Source organism: Condylura cristata, unplaced genomic scaffold (genome assembly GCF_000260355.1).
Source record: "Condylura cristata isolate star-nosed mole 26May11 unplaced genomic scaffold, ConCri1.0 scaffold00001, whole genome shotgun sequence".
Classification (NCBI taxonomy): Eukaryota; Metazoa; Chordata; class Mammalia; order Eulipotyphla; family Talpidae; genus Condylura; species Condylura cristata.
In genome coordinates, this window is record NW_004567102.1 from 88,369,600 (window position 1) to 88,382,093 (window position 12,494).

The window sequence follows — 12,494 nt, forward strand, 5'->3', positions numbered from 1 at the left end:
CACAGAGGTCAGCGCAGGTATCAGACATGTGCACCCGTCCCAAGTCGGCCCGCTTGTCCAGGCTGAAGGAGGTCGGGGGATCCCGGCCACTGCTCACGCGGGCCACATTGAACCTTCCACTCATTTTGGATAAGCCTAGTGCCCGGCACGCGCATTCTCAGGCCACTGCCCACTCAGCTGATTCCAGCTTGTCATGGTGGCTCCTGAAGCTGAACGGTGCCGCTGTCACGCCTTCAGCTTCCGTTCCACCAGATGGTGTGTGACTTCTCCCGAAAGCGCACACCATGAGCCGTGGAATCTCACCCCAGCTGCTGACTTCAAACCAGTTCACACCACCTCGTGGCCCACACACCATAGGCAGACCGCCTGGTCACTGGATTTAGCTATTCCAGGGTGGGGGGATCTAGACTGGGAGAGAAAAATCTGAAAACCTGCGCTGACCATCCCATTCTCCTGACACCCTGTGCACACAGCCAGCAGCCCCGAGGGAGCCTGCAGACTCGGGCACCATTCGGCCCAGTCGGCGCTACCTCAGTGGGCCGGCACGGCCTTAGACCGCAGGTGGTGGTCACGTGGGCCACCGAGTTGAGGATGTCAGCCACCGAGTCCCTCCACGTTGGCCGAAGAGGTGGGCTGAATGAATCTTCGCAAATTTTGGAAAATGCCCCCACCCCACTTGCTCCTGTCCTTCCCAACGATGGGCTCCACGCTCAGGCTGGCTGGAGATGCCACGAAGCCACGAAGGCACGCGGTCACCCCAAGGCTGAGGCAGGTCATGTCAGCCTGGCAACTGTCGAGCCACCTCGAGCCCCAGAGGGATGAGGAGATGGAGCCACGTGTTCTTCGCCCCATCCAGAGCTCAGCCTGGCGGGACGATCACATGGCCCAGGAGCCCAGCAGCCACTGCGCCAGCACTCAGACTCCTAGGGCCACTTCTAGCCCTGCCAACCTCGTCCCTGGCCTAGGAAACAAGAAGTCCTAGGAGCAAGCAGCCCTCAACTCTCCGCGGGCCTGCTTCCGTCAACAGCAACTGCAAAATGCACACTCCCCTCGTACTGCGGACACCCTGACCGATCGCCTGCCCGCTCCCGCTGCACCTTCTGGCCCCCGCACGGGGCTGCACCGGGGCTAGCAATCAAGGTCGCAGCATCCCAGGAGGCAGTGAACAGTGACCCCATCCAGCAGAGCAGTCCACGGGCAGCGCGCTGCTCGCCCGCTACTGGCAACGTCATCCCAGACACCCTCGCAGGAGTCAAAATGACAACAGACGGCGGAGGCTGCCTAAATTACGCCCTCCCGCCTCTCCCTGGGATCTACTCAGAGCAGGCTGGGCCAGAGGCCGGGCAGAGCTGGGTGGAGTCAGCTAAAAGCTGGCCTCGCCCTGCTGCTCGGGAACCGACTGGTCACAATGTGAATTAAACCCTTCATCGCATCAGCTGCACAGACGTGGTTCCGGGCCCTGCCGGGCCAGTGAGTCAGGGTGGTCACGGCGCAGCGTAGTCATGTGAAGACTTGTCACAGGCCAAGATGGTATCTGAAGGGCCCGTTGATGAGGACTGGATCCAATAGGACAAAACGTTCCAACTTACAGCAGCATGGAGGAAGTCTGAGAGAACCGTGTACACTAAAGCCAGTCAGAATGACAAAGCAGCTGCTGGATGTTCCCACAGCAGATGACTCAAGAAAGAAACCGTGTACAAAACTCAGTGGCCGCCAACAGATGAAATGACGTCTGGAAGACTGAAAGGGCGGGGAGGGACGGAGAGCCTAAGGGGTACAGGGGCACCGGGGCGGGAGGCCGGAGGAGCCTGGCTTTTCTGGCGAGCGCGCTCAGGGTCTCGCGCAGCCCCCGTGTCCTGCTGAGCGCGCCGAGAACGCCTGGGCCTGATGTCCCTTCGGCCGAGCCCTGCCTCAGGGTCCCTTATGCAGCCGTGGAGCGTCAGAAATGAGGCAGCGTTTATCCCCACAGACAGAGCTTACTGCTCACTATAAGCTCGGTGGGTCTGGAACACCCCTTAAGCGGGCCTCACACGCACCAATGCACGGCACCCCAGCACCCATCTGGGCACCTGGCGCAGCCCCGCAGAGTGCGGGGTAACGGACACTGGCCTGAGCCCTGCCACACTTACGCAATGGCTGTGTCACGAGTGTGGCAGACCTCTGCCCTGCCCCAAGAGCCTCATGCATGCCATCTGCCAGCACCCATGACACTTTAACAGGCTAAGTCACCCGTCTGTAAGAGAACAAAAATAGCTTCACCCTCATAGCCCGCAGGACTTTCCGGTGTAAGTGAGACAGTCACTGAGTAAGGCCCATTCCACCACCATCGCTGCACTTAACTGTGGGCTGAAGGTGCCGACGAGCCACCATGCACAGTGGGCACTGGGGGAAGGTGGGCAACCATGGCAGGGATGAAGAGCCAGGTCACCGCCTACCGCCAGAGCCCAGCTACGGGGCCTGCCCGCGGCGGGGGCCTGTCACTGCCATGGCTCTGCTCGGCTGCTGGAGAAGAATGTCAAGCATTTGAGCAGTGTCACGTTCCAGCTTGGGAGGGAGGGCCGCTGAGGTGTGGCCTCTACAGGAAGGAAGCGAACAAGGAGCGGGACCAGCTGTGGGTAATATATGTTTTAATCCCATGCCTGATTTTCAAAAGCACCATCAATCAACAACCAAACGTAAACAAGTCTTCACTCCTGGAGGCAGAAAAATCCCCAGGAGACTATTATTTGTTAAATTTGGTCTCTGGCAAAGGGAGGGGACGCAGGCAAAGGGTGTGAGGCGTAAGGAAGAGAGAGAATGGAGGAAGGCTTTTCCGGTGCCCAAAACGCCTACAAAAGCAAAATGCTTAGGGTTCAAAATTCAAATTCAGAATTATAAAAAGATTTAAATGTCAAAGCACTATGTGTATGACCAACGAGAAAAGGTTTTTCTATGAGCTATTGCTTACTCACTGTTAAAAATAAAAAAAAGAATGTAAAAGGATGAAATAACAATTTATAAGCAGTATTATAAAAGTCAACGTTAAACTACTTCAGAGTTATGTTCAGACTCAACTGAGTATCAAATGTGATCAGTAAATATTCTGGATTTACTGCTCTGTAAGCCATACGATTAAACAAGCTATATTAAAAAGCAGGAAATTTCACATGGCTTCAGATAGGAATTTCATATTCACTTGTCCCCATAATTCATTAAAAATAAAAATAAGTGGTTTCTGAGCACAGCCACAGGCAGGAATGTGACGGACGGCCCGTCCCCGCCCCTGCGGGCACAGCGAGCAGGTATGGTCGGTCATCAGTGCTCCGTGTGTCCTTGGGTAAGCGACACCGCAGGCGTGTCCTGCCGGCTCGCTGCGCGGAGGCGGACAGGGCTGGAGGCAGAGCCCAGCCGGAGCAGCTCTTGCTTGCTGCAGACGCACAAACACTTCAAAGTACCCACGTATAATGTTTTCAAAAGGCATTAAAGTTTAGACCTGTTTCATCAATAATATGAAAGTGCATCTTGGGACACCAGCCTCGGGGCTTTCTGTGGGCCGGGCCGTGCCACCGGCCGTGCCACCTGGACAGGGCGGGGGACACATGAGCACCGTGGGGACAGTCTGATGACAGCGAACCCTCCAGGAGCAGGGCATGGACACAGAGCTCGCCTTCTTCCCATTACAAGAAAACCCCAGAATAATTAAAATGAAGTCCATCCAAATTCGATTGTCTGAAGTTTTCTGCGCTAGGCTCTGGGCATTATACGCCCTCCTTGCCTCTGGCCTGCCAGGTTTCCTCAATCAATCATGCAGCAGCCTAAAATTAAATTGAAGTGACTGGATCAGGGAAAATCAAATTCCAACATTTAGTTTCAGTAATGTGATTATGAAGCTTTTAGTGATATTGCAATTATTTGGAAGCACTGAGCACATCTCCCCGGAGGACTCCAAGGAGAAAAGCTGCATTTGGGGACCAACCAGCCCAGACCCCAACAAGGCAAAGGTTCACTGGATGTCAAATCCAAAGCCAGGCGGCCGCAGCCCGGAGGCTGCCTGCACACACTGCATGGGAGCCGTCAGGTCCCGCGGCTCTGGGCAGCAGACACGAGGCTTTCCTCTCCGAGCAGTGCTTGGGGAGGCTGAGAAGAAAGTGCAGAGAGGGGAAGGAAGAAGGCCGCCATGCCAGGCCGCCCCAGGGAACATGACGGAATGCTCTGGAAAGCAGTGGATGGTCTTCTCGCCGCACACTTAGGGGCCAAAGTCACTGACCCTTCTTCTGAATCGTTGGTCCCTTTCGCCATTTATTGGGATCATGCTGGGCGTGGGGCGCAGAGACGGGGCACAGGCGCGCCCGGCCCACCCAGGCAGGTCTGGGACATGGCTCCTGGGGAAGAGGGCCCATCGCCCAGAGACAGAGGAGGAGGCTGGAGAAGACAGAGGAGGCAGGGCTCGGTCTCCACCTCCGCCTCAGGGTCTCACTCAAGCCATGCCACTGGGCACATTTCCTCCCCAGGATGAGGTGGTGAGTGAACACACACTAAAGCACAGTAAGATGAGGCCCTGGCCTTACCAGGAAGGGACCGCAGCACGGTAAGTGTCTGGCTTGTCTGGCTGGCCACATCAAGGCGCAGCCCGAAGCTCACGCGGGGGCGGCCCCTGAGCCCAGTGACTCCAGGCTTACTCCTGTCCTTCCAATGTGATGTCACGTGTCACTTTCAGCCACAGACACCGCCACTTCCCACTGGAGGGGGCTGACTCACCAAGCCGTTCTTGGGCCCTGCCAGATGACTTCCCACTCGCTTCCTCTGCCAGACGAGACGCTTGGGCCTCAGCACCAGCGTCCTCTGTTGGAGGCACGAGACCTCTACGCACAGGGACGACTGCGCGCCATGGTCTCCATCACAACCAACCATAGTGGCGACGGCCAAGGCATCCGTTCTGAAGCCAGACGTGAGCGGCCCACCCCCAGCACGGAGACCCTGCCGGGTGAAGGGCAAACTGCCCAGGGCAGCGCAGTCCTCCCCACCCCCACTGCGCAGGCCGCTGCCCAGCCCGAGGCCCCTCTGTGGGGAACGCACATTCCTGGGCTCAGCTGGGCCAGCCTGAAGGCCCATGCGCAGAGGCCATGGCTGGAAAGTGCTCCCGGCGAGCGCCCAGCTCTCGGGGTGTCAAAGGTCTGTCAATCGTACATTTATTTTCTTGCGTCTATTCACAACAAAAATGAACTTTCCTTATAAACCGGAATCTGCATCTGGTTAAAAATGAGCCCCAGGGCCCTCCCTGGTGGCGCAGCGGGCTAAAGCACAGCACTGAGAAGCTAAAGCCACTTCCGCATGAGTTCGATCCCCGCCTGCCCCGGAGGTGACCACAGGGCGCGGCAGACCTCTCCTGACCCGCCCGCTGCTCCCCTCAGCAGTGTACTATGTCAGTTGGCCTGTTCTGCTCCCCGCTCTGTCTCTGGTGAAGCCTCTCGCCGCCCCTGCACCTCTGGCCTGTACCCCAGTTCTGTATGCACAAATATATATTTAATAATAAAAAAAAAAAACGAGCCCCAGGCCTGGTGAGAGGCTCCTAATGGCACTGACCTGTAGAACAGAAACCCCCGAAGCCAAACCCCATCTAATGTCTTTTTTAAAACAGAGAAAACAGATTGGATTTTGTCTCTGTGTGGCCTAGAATTTATTGAAAACTCAGTCATTTCCAGCCAAGCCAGATCAGTCAGCATGGACAAAGGGCAAGATTCCAGAGGGGCGTTAGGTGTCTTCGGCAAATCAGAAATCAAAACGTACCTGAAAGGGCTCTGTGCGCCTCCTCTACCTGGCCATGTGCTGCCACGGGGTCGCGTTTCCTGCCAAAAGCACTTGTGTCCCTGCTCTGCAGGACACAATGAGCGACTGCCCCCTGTAAGTCACCGCTCCTGGCCTGCAGCGTAGCCGCGGGGTCTCCGGCCACCCGGGGAAAGTGAGCTATGTCCTTGGCCAGGCTATCAGCCAGTCCGACGAAACAGCGCTAGGCTCACGTGTGTCCCTTCCTGCGCCTCTCGCCGTGGCCCAGGAAAGGCAGACCGCGACGTGCTCCGCTCCACTGAGGCCTCTGCCAGCCTCAAGTCCACGGCAGGACACACGCAGAGCCACGCACGTCTTGGAGGTAACTGGCCGCTGAACAGGAACGGCTCGAGGTGTCACATCCTAACCCCGAGACCGCCCACAGGACACTGCAGACGTGACTGAATTAGGGATCCCGAGATCAGGAGCTCTGCGGGGCACCAAGTGAGACCGCGAGCGTCCCCATGAAAGGGAGGCTGGACAGCAGCAATGAAGGCAGAGTGATACAGGGGCAGACTGCGGGGAGGTGGCCAGGAGCCACGGAGGAGCTGGGGCAGTGGGAGAAATCTCTCCCCTGGCGCTTCAGGATGAACTAGTGCCGCTAACCCCTCGATTGTAGCGCCTTAAAGCTCAGCTTTGACACGTGGCCTCTGGAACTACCAGAGAACATGCGTGTGTTATTGTGCGCCTCCAAACTAGTGCGGATTTGTTCTAAACATAGCAGAGCGATAGAGTCACACCTCAGTCCTGGATGGAATCACGAAAGAGTTCATGAAGGTGGTGCTGTGTATTTTCCGAAATGCTACTTCTATGACCAAGAACATGAGTCAGTCAAAGTACACTACCATTGGTGACTTATTGACAAAATCTGTGCAACAGTATAACACCAAGCCTACATGTATTCCCAGACACCAGCTACCACTACCTAAGGCTGTTCGTAACAGTTGCCGCATCCCTGTATCTCCAAACGCTGCGTGCTGAATGCTGAAGATCTGGAAACACAGAAAACCACAAAAAAAGTATTCCTACAAGGCAGATCCACTCCATTGTGGTCCACCTCCTGATATTTTTGCAGAGTCAAATTTCCCCTCACGGTAACTCAGCTTTTACTACTTAAAAAAACTTCCTAACCTTTATGGATTCACACCGATGTATCAGTCTTGAGCCACTGATGTTCACTACCCTGTCATCACCATTGCTTGAGGACAAAGTGACTTGCTTAAAGCACAAGTCACCTCCAGAAACCTGACCTCCACCACATCCCTGCCCCTTCCACAACTAACTCACCTGAATAACTGGCATTCCATTGGGCATAACATGAGTAAATTGGCTGCAGTAGCCAGAAGGGATTTTAGCAAATTCATTCACAAAGAACTGAACTCAGTAGAGAAGTTCCTCAGACGGGAGACCCCAATTAAAATTGCTCTGAACTTCACCTCCGAAATAAGCGAGTCTTGAAATGCCCAAAACCACTAGGACATAAAGGCCAAGATGTAGCCCAGCTCTGGCTTCATTCTCTAAACACAAGGTTAGGTGGTGACTTCCTTGGGATGAAGTTGCTGGGAAATAGCACGCGCAGCAGAGACTGCGTCCAGCGAGAACTGCAGGCGCCGCACGCTCACAGACGGACAACGCAGAAGGGAGGACAGTGGACAGACAGTTGCAGGAAAGGGGACATTCCCTCACTCGGCTGGCTGGGCGTTTCGCCAACTTCTAAGTGAAGATGCATGGGGAGCAATGTCAGACTCCCCAAACAGGACTTCCTGTGTGCATCTCCTAGTTACGTCTATAGCAACACACGCAATGCCCCCTCGACGCTGTGGATGCAGGCACCTTCACTTCAAGACACCTGCAGATTCAGCACACGTAATTACCAGATGTGGGGAATGCCAGCTGACTGCGCCATCTGTGTCGGGGGCGCAGCCAGATCAGTGTCACCTCAAAGAATGCAGCCTAACACCTGCACCTCTTGCTCCCAAGGCCAACAGCTGGGGGCGAAGACACCAGGCAGAGTCGAGAGCCGCAGGGAGGCCCTGGGGCACACACCGTTACTCGCAATCTTCCTGTCTCCAGGAGGGGCGCCTGACTCGGGCTCTGTCCTCAAGCCAACCCACAATTCATCGCTCCCCAAAACCTCTGGCTCCAGGAAAGAAAGGGTGTAGTCAGACGGGATTCCCCGGGGAGCGCAGGCAAGAGGCTGGTGCCACAGTGCATTTCCCTGTAGAGACACCGGGGGCTGCAGCCTGTGGGGTCCATTGTTCCATCCAGACCTCAGAGACACACCAACAGCCCGCGCCTGGTGGGGCCGGCAAAGGAAGAGCTCACCTCTTCAGTGCCCAGAAGGCAGCTGCTCCTGCCAGTGCAGAGTGAAATGCTAAAATCCAGCTTCAAAGAAAGGCAAAGAAACCAGGAAAGCAAACAAAAAGGGCTGACAACTGGGGACACGCAGGCGGATGCCACACCGAGGCGCCCCCAGAACACAATGTGGCCGGCATGCATCCTGTCGCCCGCTGCCTACACCGTGGGCACCCGTGCCCGAAGAGGGGGCCTGCTCTGCACACCACGCTTCAGGAGCCGCGCTGCAGCACACAGCCTCACCTCTGGCCAGCTTCTTTACACACGGAACCCTCACCGACAGTTAATAGCAGCTAAGACTGGCGTAGCCACCAGTCACATAAAAAGAAAACTGCCTCAACAGAACTCCAGTATCTGTCCCCTAAGCTCTCATTTTCCCCCAATCTGATAAGTGGGGGGGAGGGCTGGAGGGGACCGCTGTCTCCCGTACACAGTGGCTTTCTCTCCAGTGTTAAGGGTACTGGTGCTAACTGAGGACAGGGAGACTCTAGTTAAGTCTTACAACAAAACTGAAATCATCACGAAGCCGTCGGTACTCTACAAAGCCTGAACATCCATGCAGGAGCTGCAGGAGCTGGGTGGACACCGCAGTCTCTGGGCACTGAGAGGAAGCCCCGTCTCGGTCCGGGGCGAGCCGCTCAGAAGCGCCAGCCCCTGCAGCACAGTCCTCCCACTCAGTGCACGAACGAAAGGCGCAACCCTCGTGCCGGGCGCCACATGCTGCGGAGCAGATGCAGGTACTTCAGGGCACACTGGCCCCGGCTCCACAGCTGCCCTCTCCAGTGGAGCCCTGGACGCAGAGGCCAGACCCAGGGCTGTCCCTCTCTGAGCAAGGACCTGGCCAGGTGGCCTGAAGGAGGAGCTCCTGTTCCCCATGAGAAACTGGCACACAGTGGCAATGAGACTCAAGCGAGAGCCGCCGTGACGGCGCTCAGAGGAGAAACAACGGCCTCCGGGCACACGCTGGGGCGAAGGGCAGCCGAAGCTCAGGGACAGCAGGAGAAACACGAAAGGTCACAGCGGGGTGTGCGTGGTCACACAGTCACGTCTTTCCAATGACCCCGCTTCTGCGGGGCGAAGGCAGAATCCTGGCCCCAAACACCTGCCTTATCGGTCCAAACAGATGGCGAACTCATCCCGTCTCCTCCATGTTTCCCCACGGCCCTTCCGCACAGTGACAGGGACACGCTGCCCCCTGGGCCCCCAACTCGGCACCCCCTGACCTAGCAGCTGGGGAAGAACCAACACCGCCATCCGCGTGTGGCGAGAACAGCTGTGTGTCCACGGGACAAGCGCCACCCTGTGGGCGCCACGTCAGGGCTAACCTGTAGGGTGAGAGGGCGGGGCGCAGGCCAGGAGGCAGGCTCGTCCCTGCAGGCCCTTGTCTCCGAGATCCTCCCTGAGCTGAAGACAGTAAGCTTCCTGCCCAGAACCCGCTTTCTTCGGCATTACATAACTTCAGAGAGAAACCGTTCAGGTTATACCAAGAAACACTTCAAATGAGCTCATTAAATGCAAATTAAAACAGAAACACTGAGCCAGTGCCGGGCTACAATTAAAGGCTGAAGAAACAGGTGGGAAGAACAATTTTCACTGATCAAAGAACTAAAAGCTAGCAAGAAGTATCTGCATTCAAACTGCCTTCATGAATACGAAGCATTTCGAAGAATTTTTCGGCACTTTTCAAAGAAGCTTTGGAGGTAGAAATGGATTTGCATTATCTTAATACAAAGTACTTTTAAGCAATGAAGCTGTAAGTTTCTCCCAGAAATGCAGACTCCAAAACAGCCTTAGAAATAGTCTCAGAAATAGTCTAAAACTGGGACGGGCACGAAGTCACCATTTTAGATGGCCCCAGAGAAGAACTACGTCTAGTCAGTGAACTCCACGGAAAACTGCAGAACTTCTCTGTGATAACAGGAGCTGTCAGAATCTATCCACGGCACCTGCACTCAGGGCAAACCACAGTATATTCGGCTAGAAATAGGATTTCTGAGACTTTAAAATTCACCACACGCGAGATTTAGAACAACAGGGAGGCATGCGGCCAGTGAAGCAGGCCTCTCGCAGACCTTGGCACAGCCCTGGCTTCTGTTTTACTCACAAAGGCATCGCTGGCACCAAGAGAAGGCCTGGGCCCAGTAGGTGTGGTGCCCAGTCACTGGACTGACCTTCACGAAAATAAAGCTGATGAGATGAAAAGCAGGTTTTCCCTCCTCACAAATCCACTAAAATACACTGTTTTCATCATCAAGAAGGCAAAACATGCACTTCACAGAACACAGGGAGCTGGGGGAGAGGAGGTGCGACCGCGGCCCCTGCAGGGCAAGCAGTCCTCGCAAGCCAGAAGGCGCCTGCTGTGGGTCTCCCATAGGGCGCGCTGAGAAAGGGCAGGCATGAGCCTCGGCATGTTGCTGTTTTAGGCAGAAGTGTAAAGCGGGGTGACCTGTTTCAGAGCAAGTTGGAAATACCTAGCAAAATCTGCAAATCTTTTGACCAGAAAGTGTAATGTACTTTATATAAATCCTCGTATATGCAGATAGGTCAGGGACACAGCACCCAGGTCCTAGCAACGGTCTGTCCCCGCGGGGTGCTCAGCCATTGGAGAACATTTGCGTAATTTGGATACACCATAAAATGAGACGGCAAGAATTACTGGGGGTGTTTCTGCAATGCCAATATGGAAGTTACCTGCGTTCTGATTGCTGCTTACATTAATCAATCTTATAAAAATAGTTCTGAATTTGAATTTTCAATGTTGGCAATACTCTATGTCTCTCTAAATAGCATCTCTATCTTTCTTATTTAAGTGTACTAAAACACATGTATTAGATAACCAGTATACTTTAGTATTTCGTTACCCAAATGCCTAAATCCAGTTCTATAGGATATTTAGATATCACACAACTATCACTAATAGAATTTGATTTCATACACAAAGATTCGTGAATTTCAAAAAGGGAAAATGTATTCCTAATAGAGGTGACAAAAATGACATCTTTTAAGTTGAGCTGTCTTAGACTTTTCCATCCTGCTATATCATTACCTTGAAGTCCTCCAGACTATTCAAAAAGTCAATTTTTTCAACTTTAATTAAATTATGGTTCCGTAGCTGCCTGGGTCCGGGCATTAACATACCAATCATAACACCCACAGCACAGATGGGAAAAGTAAGCACTCTGAAACCTTCCCCTGTCAAAGGGGAATCGGGCCTTGAGAAAAAGAAGGGAGCGCAACTTCCCTAGTGAGGTAAGTCAAGCCCTTGGCTTCCTTTCCACCAAGACGCCCATTGTTTTGTCTTTCTCTCAAAAGTGAGTCAAAGGGTAAACAGAATGGAAGAGTGCTATTCGCATGGACCAGTGCCTAACAGCACCAAGAGGGAGCAAGTTCTGGGCTGTGATGGTCTCCAGCAGTCCAAGCAATTTCCAGATACACACTCAGGGGTACACTTTGATCTGCAGCCTCTCCCTGGGCACCCAGCACAACACCTGAAGCCTCCCCTTCCAGCCCTCCTCTCCCTGAGCTGTTCGAAGCAACCAAGTCCTCCAGGGCCCATTAGGACTGTTCGTAAAGCCTGCCACTGACAGACTCAGCAGAGCCACGAGCCGTGTAAAACAATTCCTTGCACATCCTCCACGTGGCTTTAATAGGAAAATACTGCCAGTGCCAAGAGGGGTGGATGTGATTATTTACGCTACACTAAATATGTACTTGCACCACGAAAACCATAGTTGGAATGTGAGAAGGAATGTCTCAAAGCCGCCTCGGTTCTCCAAGTCATTGCCGTCTAATTAGCTAATCGGGACAAACCGCATCGGGCACCTCCGAGGTCACTGTGTGAGTTGTAATCAGAACTGCTCTCCAAGTGGCAAGGGCGGGCGCTCCAGGGGAATAGTCCCCCCAGCCTGAAGCTCCCCGCAGCCTGCCCCGCGCGCCCACCCCCAGACAGCACTGCTTCCTACCAGCTCACACGCGTGTTTCCACTCATTTTCAGAGTAAGAGAATCTGGGCGAAGCGCGCAGGAAGCAAAGACCTGGCTGACAGGACACCGGGCGTGTGCAGGGCCCCTGCTCCCTGTCACTTCCAAATTTATCCACCACGTGCGCCCAGGTCACTTCAAGCCCCAAAAGCACGCACGTCCCTGGCGGGGCAGCCTTCATTCTGCTCGGAAAGGGTCTCAGGCTTTTCCTTCCTCTAAGTCACTGTCCTTTCCGCCCTCCGAGGGCGATTTAAAAGGAAAACTGGGGGGTCCGGACCCGGCAACCCGGAGCGGGAGGTGCTGGCGGTGCCAACCGTCCTCAAGGGGTCCCCTCGAGTCCCGGCCGCGGGCGCCCACG

General features: G+C 54.7%; 1 protein-coding gene across 1 annotated transcript in view; it reads right to left on the reverse strand.

Annotated features, from left to right (window-relative positions):
- Positions 1-12,494, reverse strand: part of PARK2 (parkin RBR E3 ubiquitin protein ligase) — a 945,331-nt gene that overhangs the window by 932,338 nt on the left and 499 nt on the right. The window lies entirely within an intron of this gene.